Source organism: Nipponia nippon, unplaced genomic scaffold, assembly GCF_047370975.1.
Source record: "Nipponia nippon isolate SJK-2023a ecotype South Korea unplaced genomic scaffold, ASM4737097v1 scaffold_3, whole genome shotgun sequence".
Classification (NCBI taxonomy): domain Eukaryota; kingdom Metazoa; phylum Chordata; class Aves; order Pelecaniformes; family Threskiornithidae; genus Nipponia; species Nipponia nippon.
The window spans coordinates 45774073-45790881 of NW_028262347.1; the positions used below are offsets into that span (position 1 = coordinate 45774073).

Sequence of the window (16809 nt, forward strand, 5' to 3'; positions counted from 1 at the left end):
TAAACAAAACTTCCATTAACGCCAACTGGAGATTTGAGTCCACAATCATAAACCTGGGATTCTGTAGTGTAAGAATAGAGTTGTTCCTAAAGGAAAGGATGGAGATGAGGTTTCCTATGGCAGAACCAAATTGGTGGGAAAGTATAACTGGCAGAAAAGTCCAAAGGAAAGGTAAATTTTCTATTGGGAAATATACAGTAGAGCTTCTTCCATGCTTTTCATTGGTGTGCACTTAATCAGTTAACTTGTCAAATCTTTTAGCAGGAATTGGCTTTTGTTTTACCATAAATAACTCTTCCAATATCTGAGAAAACTATATACGTTCATGCACAACAGATTTATTCTTAACACATTTGCTCATTTAACAGGTCTGGTAACAATTATTGATTTGATTCATCATACAAAAGATTTGTGGTCACATCAAATTGTTTCTTTGATTTTAAAACCAAAAATGCAAGCTAGAGTGTGGAACCTCTGTTTGAATCAGGGGAAATGTCATATGTGTGTGTTCGACATAAGAGACTGTTCATATGACAAGCATCTGGAATTTGTGTTACATAAATTTGGTAAATCACCATATTCTTACATTTCCTCACCACTTTCAGAATGATATTACAGGAGTTACATTCAACGGTTTTTATAGTAGGCTGTATTTCCTCTGTCCATGTAAACATCCCATGAGAAAACAGTTGAGATAAAGTATATCATATAGAATATAAGTGGTACTACAAATATTATAGCTTAATAAACTGTGTGGTTTATTTTTGTGTAAATTATAAAGCTATAGATTTTCTGAAAAACACTGATGATAGGGCTTTGATATGCATTTTATTACCTTTGGAAATGTGGGCATTTGATCTTTCTAATTGAAATAAGCAGTGCAAAATAGACAAGATCTATACTTTCAGAAAGTGTTGTCTTCCCCTCACACAGTGCAACTAAGTTTAAAAGATTTTAATACTGCATAGTGTGTGGTTTGTTCTGTTAAGTTAAATCAATATTAGAGTAAAGACTGAGGAATTCTGAGAATTTTTGCATGTCATTTAACTTATCTGTTTCTCCACTTGTCAGTCTGTAAAATAGTGTATTACTAATAACTGCCTTTGAATCAATGCAGTAAAATGGAGTTAGAATTATAAAAAGCTTGAAGATATCAGATGAAAAGTGATATGTAAGTACAAATTATTATATCTAATATATATTAAATATAATGTATAGTAAACAATATATTAAATACATTATTGTTGTAGTAGTAGTAGTAGTAGTAGTAGTAGTAGTAGTAGTAGTAGTAGTAGTAATAATAATAATAATAATAATAATAATAATAATAATAATAATAATAATAATAATAATACAATGCACAACAATCCTTGGAAAACACGGTGTCTTTCATTACTGCTAGTAGATCTGAGTGTACAAGAGGAGATACTCCAGCTACTTCCTTTTTAATAAAGAGAGTTGCCAGGCTGGACACTTATCAGTAAGGTTTTGCTAGATACAGACTAACCCCAGGTAATGCAGAACTGGGCACATACTTCTGCCATGCTCCAGAGGTCCATAAAGCCTCTACAATCATACTTCAATGTTCAACTCCTTCTTTGTTGGTTCTTGCCTTGATAATCATCATGGAAAGAGCAACCCTAGGCAGCTGGTCCGGGTTGGTTTTTGTCAATCCTCACATATTAAATGCACAGATATTAGGTCTGTGGTGTTTTAGGTGTAAGGGAGACGTGCGCATGCCATACATATCAGAAAAGAATTAATGGCCCTTCCCAAAAAAAAGGAGAGCCCAGCTATCACAATGTCCACATCTCACAAGAGTAACTTTTAATTAGCTGTTGTGCCCATACTTACACTTACCCAGTTGAAATCCGAACATGGAGAGAAACAGATCTGTGTTAAACTTCTTGCCTCCAACTGACAGCTGAACAACTTGGTGGCTAAAACTCATAAGGGCTGCTGTCTATCAGACCTCCCTGTGGAAGAGCAGACCTGGGAGCTGGTGTTTGCTTTTTTTGGCTGTCAAAAAATCACCTTAATATGAGCTCAAGTAAAACGCATTTAAAAAAGTACACATTTTTTGCTGCATTACTGTTTATGAGGGAATGAAGAGTGTTCAGGGAATTCAGTCGAGGAGAGATGGCAGAGGCTTTTTTGTGAGTGTGTGTGACTAAATTAATATTAAAGTGACTATAACTTTTACATGACCAGCTCACTCTGGAAGCTATAGATATTTGGATGAATCAGCTAAAAGGCCTGGAAGGAGATAAAAAGGAGCAATGCTGAGCTATACCACGCAACAAGGGGTGCCCAGGCATATCCCAGTGGAAGCACTGACCTGTGATGTTACATCTGGCATTGGAATATGTAATTCTGCTCTGCCTACATCGCCATTATCTTCTCCCCCACTTCCCCTAACCATTTTACAGTGATGGTGTGATGATCTGAGAACAGTTCTTGCAGTCCTGTGCAAGGACATCCCAAACTGGGTAGGACAGGTCCAGTGTGCTGTGGGAGGTGAGGTGTCACAGTAGGTGAAAATCTACTGTACAGGGGCCAGGAGAAAGAAGCCTGCATGATTTACCCATCCCACCAGGGAAGACTGGAAGCTGGAGTACCTTTGTCTATCAGTTCTTAGAGTGGTTTCAAGAAGATAAGGTCCCCTCTGTCTAATGTAGCTGAGGAAGCCATTTAGCCTGCAAGTCAGACAGGACACATCAATTAAGAATGACTGAGTTTCACTGGACTGTCTGAAGCTATGGGTATTCTCTGAACTATGCTGGAAAGTAATCACAAGTCATATGGCTCTGCTTGGGAAAACTGCCCGTGTAACAGTGAGATTAATTTTGGCCTGAAAAACGAAGTTCTGACGGTTTGGATTCTATCTCACAGAGACAGTCTGGTTTGTGCCTGTGGCACCCTCAGCCTATCCAGTAGCAGGTGCTGAGCTGAGGGGTCACAAAGCTGGATTCAAGTAATAGACATAGTTTCCTTATAGAATAGGCTGGTCATTTTAGCTTTCTGAAGAAGGGAGAGCAATACAAGAGCAGAAAGCATGAGGTAACAACCACGAACAAAGCCTGGGGGAATAATCTGTTACGGTTTAGGATCATATGAGAAGACTTGAAAAAGTGTCAACAAAATCTGGGTGTGGTAAAAGTGCATCCTAGCAGAAGGTCTTAAAACAGGCAACAAAACAATAGCAAGAGTTCATGTGGTCTAGACCAATGGCCAAATATAGGAAACCGCAATGTTTGCTTGCTCGAGCAGAAGCTGGCAGAGAAGAAGTGCCTGAGATTGGAAACTCGCTGTGACGGCCAAGCGATGTCCAGGAGGGACCCAGACGCTTCCTCACATAGCACCAGGAATTGTGTGGGCGACCCTGGCTCTGTGTGCTCAAGGATGGATCAGGAAAGATGTCAGCAGTGAAAGCAGCATCCCTGGGGGAGCGTATGCGAGGGGGGAAAAGCAGACTGGCAGGAGGGAAAGTCAGAGCTAGACACAAATATTCATTCTGCAGCTCCCATCACACAAAATGGTCTGCAAGATCAATTGGGGACTGAAAACAGCTTGTCCTGCAAATGACCTTATGAAGGAGAGCAGCTGGCTAAGGGCTCTCTGTCAGTTAAGGAAAATAGAAGTCCTTGGGATTATGACAGAAAGCGACTGGAGTCTGTAGATGCTCATCCCTGGAGAACCTTCACCCACTGATGAAGAGGAAAATCTGAGGGTCGTACTGGCCATGAGCCAGAGTGGTCCAACCGCACACGACTTCAGGTGAGCCTGATGACCCAATGCTTGAGGAAAGAGCAACCCGTCCTGAGATGTTGTCGTGGTTTAACCCAGCAGGCAGCTAAACACCACACAGCTCACTCTCCTGCAGTGGGATGGGGGAGAGAATCAGAAAAAAGGTAAAACATGTGGGTTGAGATAAAGACAATTTAACAGGACAGAAAAGAAAGGGAAAATAATGATAAGGATAAAAGAATATACAAAACCAGTGATGCACAATGCAATTGCTCACCATCCACTGACCAATGCCCAGCCAGCTCCTGAGCAGTGGACCCCCAGCCAGATTTTCCCCTAGTTTACATACTGAGCATGACGTCATATGGTATGGAATAACCCTTTGGTCAGTTGGGGTCAGCTGTCCCAGCCGTGTCCCCTCCCAACTTCTTGTGCACCCCCAGCCTACTCGCTGGTGGAGTGGTGTGAGAAGCAGGAAAGGCCTTGACTCCGTGTGAGCACTGCTCAGCAGTAACTAAAACATCAGTTTGTTATCAACATTATTCTCATCCTAAATCCAAAACACAGCACTATACCAGCTACTAACTCTATCCCAGACAAAACCAGGACAGTATCCACCCCTTATTCTGTACCACCTACGTCATGCCTGGGACCATCACTTTCTGATACATCCCAATTAATCACCACCACCTTTCCTGTATTTTGATATATACACACAGATATCATTCCCTTAGTCTATAGGCCATCCCTCTAAAATGTCCATTGAGTTCATTTAGTCCATGACTTTGGGCTCCATCTGTCATAACAGTCCTTCAGGGCAGGAGAGATGGTGTGTGTTGTTGGATTGTTGCATGCTGAAGCCAGTTCTGGTTCCATTATCACTGTGCTTGTCCAGTTCCATCACTGCTGCACTTTACCCAGTTTCATTGAAGTTCATTCTTCATTAATCTGGGTGATTCTTACTGTAATACCATTAATATGGCATATAGTGACCATAGTAGTGATGACATACAGGATTATGTAGCAATTAACATCATACAATTCAGTTCATTGGCTATTCTCACCCAAAATCAAATCTCTTTGAGGTCCACATAGACTTCCCCATCCTTCCGCATCACCCACCAAGTGTACCCAGGTCCTTGAGCAAAAGCAATCCCACAAATGGGTTTGCCTTTGCCCGAGGCAGGAAGAACACAGTCTTCCCCAGCGGGTTTTTTATGTGCACTACAGGGGCTTTATCCCCTTCTACAGTGTGTAAAACTTTTGACTGGGCAGGGCCAGCTCGATTGGCAGATCCCCTGGTGTTGACTAACCAGGTGGCTTTTGCTCAATGTGTATCCCAATGTTTGAATGTCCCACCACCCATTGCTCTCAGTGTAGTCTTTAACAGTCCATTGTATCGTTTGATTTTCCCGGAGGCTGGTGCGTGATAGGGGATGTGATATACCCACTCAATGCCATGCTCTTTGGCTCAGGTGTCTAGGAGGTTGTTTTGGAAATGAGTCCCGTTGTCTGACTCAATTCTTTCTGGGGTGCCATGTCACCATCAGACTTGCTTTGCAAGGCCTGGGATAGTGTTCTGGGCGGTGGCATGGGGCACCATGTGGGAGTGTGATATAATCAATCTGCCAGGCCTCCCCAAATTTATGTTGCAGCCATCATCCTCCATACCAGTGAGGCTTTATCTGCTTGGCTTGCTTGATTGCAGCGCATGTTTCACATTCATGGCTAACCTGTGCAATAGTGTCCACAGTCAAGTCCACCCCTCGATCACGAGCCCATCTATATGTTGCATCTCTTCCTCGATGGCCTGAGGTATCAGGGACCCATAGAGCTAGAAATCTCACCCTTATGTTGCCAGTCCAGATCCACCTGAGCCACTTCAATCTTAGCAGCCTGATCCACCTGCTGGTTGTTTTGATGTTCTTCAGTGGCCCAGCTCTTGGGTAAGTGAGCATCTACATGATGAACTTTTACAACCAGGTTCTCTATCCAGCAGCAATATCTTGCCACAATGCGGCAGCCCAGATGGGTTTGCCTCTGCGCTGCCAGTTGCTCTGCTTCCATTGCTGTAACCATCCCCACAGGGCATTTGCCACTATCCATGAGTCAGTACAGAGACAGAGCACTGGCCATTTTTCTCGTTCAGCAATATCTAAAGCCGGCTGGATGGCTTTCACCTCTGCAAACTGACTCGATTCACCTTCCCCTTCAGCAGTTTCCGCAATTTGTCATATAGGACTCCCTACAGCAGCTTTCCACCTCCGATGCTTTCCCACAAGGCAACAGGATCCATCAGTGAACAGGGCATATTGCTTCTCATTTTCTGGCAGTTTATTATACAGTGGGGCCTCTTCAGCATGTGTCACCTCCTCCTCTGGTGTTATTCTGAAATCTTTGCCTTCTGGCCAGTCCATGATCACGTCCAAGATTCCTGGGCAACGGAGGTTTCCTGTTCAAGCCTGTTGTGTGGTCAGTGCGACCCACTTACTCCATGTAGCATCAGTTGCATGATGTGTAGAGGGGACCCTCCCTTTGAACATCCAGCCCAGCGCTGGCAGTCGGGGTGCCAGGAGGAGCTGTGCTCCAGTACCAATCACTTCTGAAGTGGCTCAAACCCCTTCATATGCTGCCAATATCTCTTCCTCAGTTGGAGTATAGCCAGCCTCAGATCCTCTGTATCCCCGACTCCAAAATCCTAGGGGCTGACCTTGAGTCTCCCCTGGTGGTTTCTGCCAGAGGTAGGACTGTTCTCCCCAGCTGCAGTGAAAAGCACATTTCTTACATCTTGTCCTGCCCGGATGGGCCGAAGGACTACTGCATGGACTGTCTTCTGTTTAATTTGTTCAAAGGCTTGTCGTTGCTCAGGGCCCCATCTGAAATCATTCTTCTTCTGGGTCACTTGATAGAAAGGGCTTACAATCAGACTGTAATTTGGAACATGCATTCTCCAAAAACCCACAACACCTAAGAAAGCTCGTGTTTCCTCTTTGCTGGTTGGTGCAGACATGGCTGTTATTTTGTTGATCGTGTCCATTGGGATCTGACGACGTCCATCTTGCCATTTTATACCTAAAAACTGGATCTCCTGTGCAGGTGCCTTGATGCTTTCTCAGTCCCAAACCTCTGATAAAGAAGTATTTGTAGCATAATCAATAGGTAGAAATACACAGAACACATCCTGTGTCCTGTACACTGATTACAATAAGTGAAAGACGTAAGAACTAAGTAACTTTACCAGACAAGTTACAATACTGCTTTAGCATTGCCCTGATAAAGTTATCATCTTTTTTCATGTATACAGATACATGTATTTTGACATTATTGGTTAAAAACATTACTGAAAACAGTATGAGCAAGGTTTTTTTTCCCACTACATATGACATTAACAAGTTCTGCCACATTTTTCAGACCTGATTTTAAAAGTAAGTTTTTGCATTTAAGCAACTTGCCACAGATTTTACATATGTAAAACATCGTTTGTTTATGTGTTAAGTTACAAAATTGTAGTGCTTAATATAATAAACATAAAAATCTAAGGTCTTTTAAAAAAATTCTCCTTTATAATATATTGCTTTGTTTTTAAAAGGCAGCGGTCAGTACCAGTCTGGTTTATTTTGCAACAATATTGTAGCATAAAAATGTTGCTAAACAATTCTGGTACTTTCAGATTGGAAGTATTTATTTTCCAAAAACTATACAGTAATATACTGAAAAAAGAAAACGCAATAGTACTGTTTGTGCCTTTACAAATAAGAATTATTATGACTAACATGGATCAGATTTAATCTGTATTCCATACAGCACAGTTAGTTACTAAGAATGAAAAAAAGATTTTTAAAGTTTAGGTAAGTTGATAAAAAAAGCTTCTGATACTATTGTCATAAACATAGTAATAAAACTGCTGTCATGGTCTGACGCTGTGCATGTTTTCTGAACCAAGTGACCTAGTAGTTAGCTTTTGTCATTCCTGAAGGGTTTGTGATGTTAATCAATACCTAGATAAGTCAGGGACATGCACAAACACCACCCACTTTCTGTCCTTAAAGTGAAACATTTCTGCCTGGTCTGAAAAGGTAAGGGAGTATACAGATGTGTAAAGTAGTGTGCTTTTTTTTAAAGAGGAATAAATATATACGCATATATGTATCTTTATATATATATATATATATATGTATTTTATATTTAAATTAGTGCCAATCAAATCCAGGCAGAGACTAAACTGACCATAAAGCTGATATCACAAAAGTCATTAAGGCAGTAAGCTGTATCTCTTGAGGATTTTCAGATATTCTACCTCTATCTCAAGAGGAAAAATAAATGCTGAATTGCACTGTAGGGTCAACCAGCATTGAATGATTACAGCCAGGTGAGGAAGGGCTCATTTTTGTTGAGTACTGACTCCACATCATTGAGAATAGGGATCAAGTCTTCTGACTCGAGAGTCCCAAGAACAACATTTGTTCTGGGAAGACAGTCGAGGAGATCAGGGGAACATATTTGTTGTGAATTTATGTTCATTGCTGTCTGTGCTATAGTTTCTCCTGTATCCATCTCATCTACATTGCTGAGGAAATCTTCAGGTGTCGTTGGCACACTGTACCATCCTAATCCCAAGCCACTGTCTCTACTCTGTTCCCTGGAATGGTATGGCCCACTGTTTAAGAAAGGATCGGATCCATTATTTGTAATAGGCCTCATGTCTTGTGTCATGGCAGGTGTATTCACAACTGTCTGAACTGGGGCCATGTTTTCTGAGTCCATGGGAAGCTGCCTGCATAGAGCAGCTTCCTGTCGCAGTAAGGGATGCTGTAAGCCTCCCGACGTGTCCTAATTCGCTCCCTCTCCATCTGGATTCTCTGGAGCCTTAACTGCTGCTGCTGCTGTTGCTGTGTGGTCAGTGCACTGGGCAGGTTCAACAGCCCTGGCAGAGGAGCCTGGGGAGGCCGACTCTGCTGCGACATGGCTGTGCTGGGTATTGTTTGGTGCTCGTGATTCATGACGAGATTTGGCTGAGACATTGCCACAGACCTCTGTGGTATTGGTGTGAAAGTAGCTGCAGGATGGTGGCTTGTGATTCAGCGGTCGGTTCATAGTTTTTCGAGGATCTTGCCATGTTGCAGTTTTTTCTGTGTGACTGAGGAACTACTGCTGCCCCGTGTGCCTGAGCGCCATTTCCCAGCGGCAGCTTGTCTGTCACGTCGTAGGAGCGCTGGCAGAGGCGCACATGCTGCTGTGCCGTGCCCGAGCCCACGAGCGAGGCGGGTGAGGAGTGGGAGTGGACATGCTGCGCAGCGGCGGGCCACAGTGGGTGGCCGCCCAAGTCCGTGCTCGACTGCCGGGAGTGCAAGCCGGGAGTCGGGCTTGGGCAGGAGCTTCTTCCTCCAGGAGCTGGCCTTGGGGTTCATGACCACGTTGAAAAGTGACTCCAGCTCCGTGTCCAGGTCCTGCGTGACATGGATCACCTCCTGCCCCAGTGGCAGAGGCGCAGGAGCAGGGTTCATTTTCCACCTGTTGGTCCCAACGGTGGGTGCAGACGTGCCAGGGGCAGCCAGTCGCCAGGGCCGGACTCACTGCAGGCTGCTGCCGAGGATGGACCCTTCGGAGCTGGGCGGGCAGCTCTCCGGGAACAGTGCCACTCTGCCGGCTATACCAGCACTATACCAGCACTATACCAGCTACTTGAAAGAAAATTAACTCTATCCCAGCTGAAACCAGGACAGATGTCCACAGACTGGAGTGGTCTAACAGCTGCATGGGGCTGAATGGAAGGAATCACTAGGGTGACCAGCACAAGATAAACTTATAGCACATATGAGTGTTGCATGTTATTTTGGTAAAAACTAACATATTGCAAAATTGAGGAAAACATGAAATATGTAACCTTGTTGTAAAAGTCATAGGTAATCCCACTGTTCATGGTATATGCAGCATATGCAGTTAATCTAATGGTATAACTTCTAGCCCTCTTCTCTGAGCAGGCTGAGTGGCTGGAAGGCTGCAGTGTGGGATCTGTCAGAACATCCCTACAGAAAAGCATTGCCTTTTTTGATTGGTGCTAGCAACTTAGTCTTGCCTGAAATCATGTGCAGCAGAAGCATTTAGTATTTTGCCAAACCAAAAAGGAACACGTAATATACCCAAACTGCTTGGAAGAATTTACCTCTCTTTGTGTTTCACGCATACCTCTACAATGTACCCAAAGTGCCATGGAGGCGAATGCAAAATCTGTATGCGAATCAGAGAGGAGACTGACATTGACAAGTGGTGGAAGCTGGCTGGATTTGGCTGAAAAATCAGGGTGGAAATGGAGACAGGCACTAGTACTCAGTCCTGTGCCAGCCAGCAGCGATAAGGAAGAAGTGACCAGCAACAGGCAGCATTTTCCTAATAGTTTTGCCATGTTGTTCCTAAGAACTGCTTCCCTGCCATCCCTACATCACCATTTAGATATCTGAAAGTAATGTGGCAGTTGTGAAAAAGGCCCTGAGAGCCTATAGATGCCAGTCAACATGGGAGTGCTCCGTACTGGCCTCTTCCCTAGGGGTAGGACACAGTGGAGAGGTCACGGAGTCTGGAGAAGATAAGTAAAGTCCCCCAACTGACACTGTGAAGTTCGAGCAATGGAGAGCACCATTGATCAATATTTTATACTTAAATGTGATGAAGTGTAAAAGTGTGATTAATGGGGCAATTAAATTCCCTTGCTTCCAGCAGAGACCTGAACCTGCATTTGGTTTTTTTTTCAGTACTGTAATTTTTAGCTAGTTTAAAGGTACTCCTTAATTTCATTTTGAGCTTTTATGCCAATTTTAGAGAGGTACGGTGAAAAATTATGTCACATTGTCAGCAAAAAATATTAGATTATGATCCTTTAATCACCCACATTGAGCATTAAGGCCCTGATTCAGCAATGCATTTCAGTATGTGCTGAATTTTAATTATGTGCGAAGACCATTGTTATTCAGAAAAGTGTTTAGGCGTGTGCTTATATGTTTTGCTGAACTGAAGCTTGAGAGCAATAAGAAGGCATCTGGCACTTACCTAAGAGCAATCAAGGGTGAGTCATAGTAGTGAAACTGAAGCTGTGACCACAGAGAGTTATTACACAGAGCAGTCTCCTGACCCTGTACTTTAATAATCAGGGAAGGGAAAGATCTGCTTATCCCAGTCTTCAGACTCTTGAAGTGTCTTTTTTGCAGGTTGAAACCACATTATTTTACCAGGGTCCTTTCATTTAATGTCAATCAAGGATGATGAATATGGGAACGTTTTTTTTTCCATTGCACTTTCCACCAGGCAAATAATTCCCAGCGCATGATGGTGACTGTTGAACAAACTCCTGCTATAAAACCAATAGAAAGGCTCCCATTGATTCTAAGGAAAGCTGGATCAGGCCCTAGGTGAGTCATTGCATGGGCAGCTCCAGTCTCAGCACTTCTTCTCTTGCCTCTGTAATGCAGCAGCAGATCAAGGTCTCCCAGCCAGTGACTAACAAATTCTTAGATCGGAGAATCACTTCCAGACCCTAAAGACTGCTGACAGCAGGCTGATGCCTCTTTCTAGCTGATCCTTTCTTTCTAGGTGTCACAGTCATCAGTGTGAGCTACCTCAGGTACCCCCAGGATGGCAGAACTCTCTCTAACATCACCTGGCACAGCCTCTGGGGTGGACTTTGCTCTAGCAAGCACTGTACCTGGATTCAAGGCACCACTGCTCCTCCGCTTGCCTTAGCCATGATGCTAAGGGAAGAATTTAACCCCCTGTCAACTCAGAGTAATAAATGAGATAACTCCCCAACTGATTATCAGCTAGTTTACCTGCAATGCCCAGGACTATTTAACTCTTACTATGACTGATTAAAAAACATAATGGAAAATTGATTTTTTTTCTGCTTTATAGGGGGAAAATCAATGCAGATTAAGAACAGGATAAACAGTGAAAGGGACGAAATACGACTGCAAATTCCACTGGACCCAAACCCAAAACCAAGAGTATATATTCTAAACTGCAGGAACACACACTTTCTAAAGCCTTCTAAGTCTCTGCACTGGTAAAATAATCTCAAATAAACTTGAAAGCAGATTGAGAATAGATAGGGTGTCTCTAAGTGAAGAGAGACAGTTATCCTCTGCACCTGCTAACAAACACAGTCCCTTTTTGTTATGAAATGTCTCTAACTTAAAATACCACCTGAAAGTAAACTCCTTCATCAATTCATCATGAATTCTTCAAAGGCATTTTGGAAGTCTCTCTAAACCATTGGCTTTATTGTGGCTTTATTTAGGATTTGAGGAGAGAGAATGCTGCAATCAGAAAGAAAGACAGACAGACAGAAGAAATTATTACCTTTCAATCCCTGTGATTTAGAAAGAATAAAATGCTTCTCTCTTGATCTGTTGTATTATATACTTACAGAATAAGATTTGACAATGTGGCATTGAACTATAACTCTCTACTGAAGTGATATCATCCTGCATTTTATACCAGGGACTTCTGGACCTGGGAATTTTGTGCCCTTCCTAGAATGCCATCCTCCCACTGCTTTTGGATTAATCACTGTATGCTCCCCTCTGTACCTTTCCAGCAGAAGTGATTAATGCAAAGGGAAGGCAGCCATGCCCTCACCTCTGTGTAGTTACTTCTCTTCATTTAGAAAAAAGGTTAGTTTTGACAGCTGTACTAACTTTTTTTATATTATTATTTTTCTGTGCTATTTTTAAGTTCCTCAAACTCCTTCAAACAAACCTAGGTAAGTTTTCCTCCTTTCTGAAGTTTTGCAGCCATACATATTTATTCCTCAGGTAAAGGAGAAAAAGGTTGCTGCTGCAGTGCAGCACTCTGGGCATTTAAGATCTTCTAAAAGTACAGCAGCAAGTAGCTACTTTTTCTGGTGGTGGTGAGCGCATATCTGTTTTGGGATGAACAGTTGAGCTTGCTGTTCAGCTTTGTAGGCCTTCTCAAACGCTTCATCATTTCACCTCATAAGGAAAGTAGGCTGGGGAAAATATTAGGTATCAGTTGTGGCAAAGATCTTCCTGCCTCCATTTTGACAATGGAATTAAGAAAACATGATTTCTATTAGCTACACAGCAAATTAGGGATGTTTGACACCTGTTTCTGTAATTCTGAGCTCCCTAAACGCTCTCAGAAATCTCCAGAAGCACTGGGGTCTGTGATAGGAACACCAGAAGAAGTTCCCCCAAGGGGAATATAACTGGGAAACCGGGTACTGGCTATAATGGGTACTGGCCCCAACCACAGCTGCCTACAGCTAGAGGACGCTGAGCTCAGTGTCTCAGGAAGTCCGCTCCAGCCCTGTCCTCCCTCTTTTTTCCATCCCATCCTCTGCACCGTATGCGTTTTTGTCTACCCATTGCCAAACTTTGAAAATCAGAAAACTTATAAACTCAAACTAATTTGGCTTAAAAAGCTGCAATAAAAGTGATCATTGGAGAATATGGATCAGCTAAATGTGTCCTTTTGACAAGAGTTTATTTTTTCTACTGAAAAATAATTTATTATTCCATATGTTTTGCCACTGAAGGTTTGCTTTTAGAATGCACATTATAGAGACTATCAGAAAATTTCTCTGAAGCCTAGTCCAAATATATGCAAAAATGAGACATTTCCCTTTTTTTGGGTAAATAGCATTACAGCAGTTTCCCTAGAGTTTATGGCAAAGGTGGAAAGAGATAAATTTATATAGACATCCTATGCGAGACATTCAGCCAGCCTAATTGCTGTGTCTTTGTACCAAAGCAATGCTGACTTAAGTGAACTAAGGATTGGACCTGTGTTCACAAAATCATGCTCATGACTCAGTTTCCTTTTGCTGGTAAAGCTCTGGGTTGTTATCAACATTTTTTGGGGTCTTATTTGGTAGCTCTTTTGCCTGACTGGTGCTGCTCCGTAGCCCTGGGGCAGGGCTTATCTGGCATTAGTATTCATGACTAATTTTTGTCAGGACTCTCTCAAAGTTAGAGAGAGCCTTTTATTTAAGGAGAGTTGCAACTGCAAATAAAGAAAGGTTCTCTTATCTGATTTCAGATGTGACCAAGAGGAAAAAAAGTACCTCGCGGGTTGTTTGTGGGTTATTTGTACACATAGAGGATTGTGTCACAGGAACATTTCAGCCAACTACCATCTGCTGCTGCTAATGGAAACTATCCAAATCAGCCCAAATTAGGCAAGTTGCTGAGACCAAACGGGATGAAGAATGAAGAATTTGCAGTCAGTTAAATGTTCAAAATGGCATTCTAAAATGGGTGGTGCTCTCAAAAGCCCGCTGCTAAAATATGCTGCAACATACAACAGTGCGGTGTTGAGGGTGAGTCCAAGGAAAGAGGAATAACTCCCAGGTAACGAGAAAGAGTTTCCCGGAAACAACTGGAATATGCCCTTCGCTTTGGATGGGTCTATATGTTGTGGGTGCTGGGAACAGGGTGAAGAGCCACGAATCACTTGGGGATATGTATCTCAGCAATGGACTGGTGAAAAATACTAGGCCAGAACAGGGGTATTAGAGCCGTTAATAACACGAGACAACAAAGCAGACGTGGGAACCCGCCCCTTGCAAACAGCGCTTCGCATGTGCATGTGATTAATAGCTGTGGTGAAGGGTTAGTGAATAACAGCCTGATGCCAAATGGATATCAACGGGATCAAACCATGCGTTTGGCAGATATAGGAAGGAGTATTCATTGTTGTACACGGAATAAAGGAGAGTGTGCAGCAACTCCCTGAACCCCTGGTAGAGCTCTGGCACTCGGACAAGAATCTGGCTGTAACCCTGTACAACAAGGACCACGCATGTACACATGTGCACACAATTACATGGCATGAACGTAACAAGAGAAAATTGAATATAAAATATTACAGAAAGCCAATAATTCTGGTTTATATCTTTCTTTCTCCTTGAGGCAGAAAAGAACCTGGCTATTTTAAAATCTGGGATCTATTTACACAGCCAAATGTAATGCTCTTTCTTGTGCAAAATAGGGTAGGAAGGAATTTAAAATGTCAACATTCCCTAGACCTGTTTATCTCTTTTCATGCCTCCCTCTGTATTAAGTATTAAGGAATAGACACTAGATGATAGAAACTGTGACAGTTCTGCTGAAGCTATGACAAGTTATACTAACTGCAAATATGATCCAAAATCTCTGACAATGTACCAACGCTAGAAAATATAGTTTTAACCACATGGTAGCTAGCATATGGGAAAATCCTTTTGTTGACAGAGCAGGTTGCATCTTTCAGTTGTTAGCAGATTCACGAAACCAAAAGAAAGCTTTAACACAGAAAGTCAGTATTTTCCATGAGATGTATTCAGTAGGATATCTTTGTTTTCCAGAAATTCCTAATGGAAATGGAAAGCACAACATTTTTTTTAACAACTTTATCTATAAATATAAGGAAGAACGATCTCATGATCCTAAATTACCTTAAAGGTTGCTAGAGACCAATCAAAGTCCAAGTTTGCTGTTACCAGTGCACAAAGACCTTGGTATAAATGGGCCAATTTGGTGATGGTAAAGTTTATGGGAGCTAGAGCTAGGTATATTTTCCCAAGAAAACAAAGTAAGCAAGTATTACTACAAAAAACTAAGCAAAGATCAAATAAATGAGAATGCCGCTACTTGGCAAAACACAGTGAATTCTCTCCCCTGTGCCAATGTACGTGGGAGAAAAAAGAGCCTGAGTAGGGGTCTCCAAAGAATTTTATTTTTGGTGTGTACACTGGAGATTATAACCTTCACCTCATTGCATCCTATGGCACACACCAATGTAACTGGAATCCAGCATCTATATGTAATAGCCTGTAGCCAACCAATTGACTCACTGATCAAAGAAAATGTGCAGTTCTATATCTATCTGTTAGTGTGACACAGCAGGGCAGAAATCTGGGTCACCTGCATATCCTAAGACACTGCAGTCAGTTAAAAGCTGCGAATGCTCCACTGAACTGATTAAACTTCTGCTACAAACCTTGTGTACAAAAACCCCCTCAAACAGTTCATGCTTTGTATTTTTCCATATTTGTAAATAAAAAAAGCAATTGCCTTATCTCTAAATCAAAGTAGCAATGTCTTTAATCCACTAAAAAAAGTAGTAATATCTGTAATCCACTAAAAATTAAATTTAATGTCACTTTATTGCTGGCATGTGTTAATTATATTTTAAAGTATGGAGACAGAGGCTATCTTAGATTTCCATTCAGGATTTCATGTATACAGAGAAGATATTTCTCAAACTGTGCAAGCAGAGGAGAAGAAACAATTTAGTTCCTGCTAATTTAGTCGATGTTTCTGCTTTATTGTTCATTAGGAACCTAGAACTCCTTGACTATCCTCTCCGGACTTGTCTGCATTACAGTACAAAATGTCATTTGGTTCCAATATTATTATGAAAAATCAAACTGAGTCTGTTTAGAGGGATTCAAAGGTTTACTCCTTGTAATAATTTTCCCTTGTTTATTTAACTCTTGAGAATTGTGCTTGTGCTGGTGTTAGATATGTTTTGGTAATGTTGACACGTTCTCTCTAAAATAAGAGTAATCATGGTTTTCCTGGCTTTACTTCATGCTTGTACAGCAGGAAGCCAAGATCGTACTGAAGTAAAGAAGTAAATTAGGTTATTCCGTAGAAAATCTGCAGGGATTGAGGTGGAAATTACACTTGCATCTTTGGCTGGTTTTGCTCTGCTGTGGGACGAAGGTCTGATGTTGCTGCCATAGAGACATATCATTTTTAGTCCAGTTTTCACAGTCTATATCCCAGGTTGTACATTTGAAGGACAAATGAAGTAGAAGTAGACAGATTTAGACTGAAATTAAACTGTCTTTCAACATCTGCATCACAGGGGAAATGTCAGTACCCTGAAAAGTAGAGGACTGATGGACAGCACGATGACTCACTTCTTTCTATGGGAAGATGACAAGAAACAGATTTTCAGCTGTTGATGAAGCTTTTCCATCTACTGGGCAATACATCTGCCAAGAAATTATGAGAGGCAGGATATGATATACCACTCATAGTCCCTATCCTCCACCTGCACAAA

At 42.1% G+C, this 16809-nt stretch overlaps 1 pseudogene; it reads right to left on the reverse strand.

Moving 5' to 3' along the window:
* Positions 1-8106: 8106 nt before the first annotated feature.
* LOC104010970 (WW domain-containing transcription regulator protein 1 pseudogene) lies at positions 8107-9251 on the reverse strand (annotated as a pseudogene).
* Between the last annotated feature and the right edge of the window lie 7558 nt (positions 9252-16809).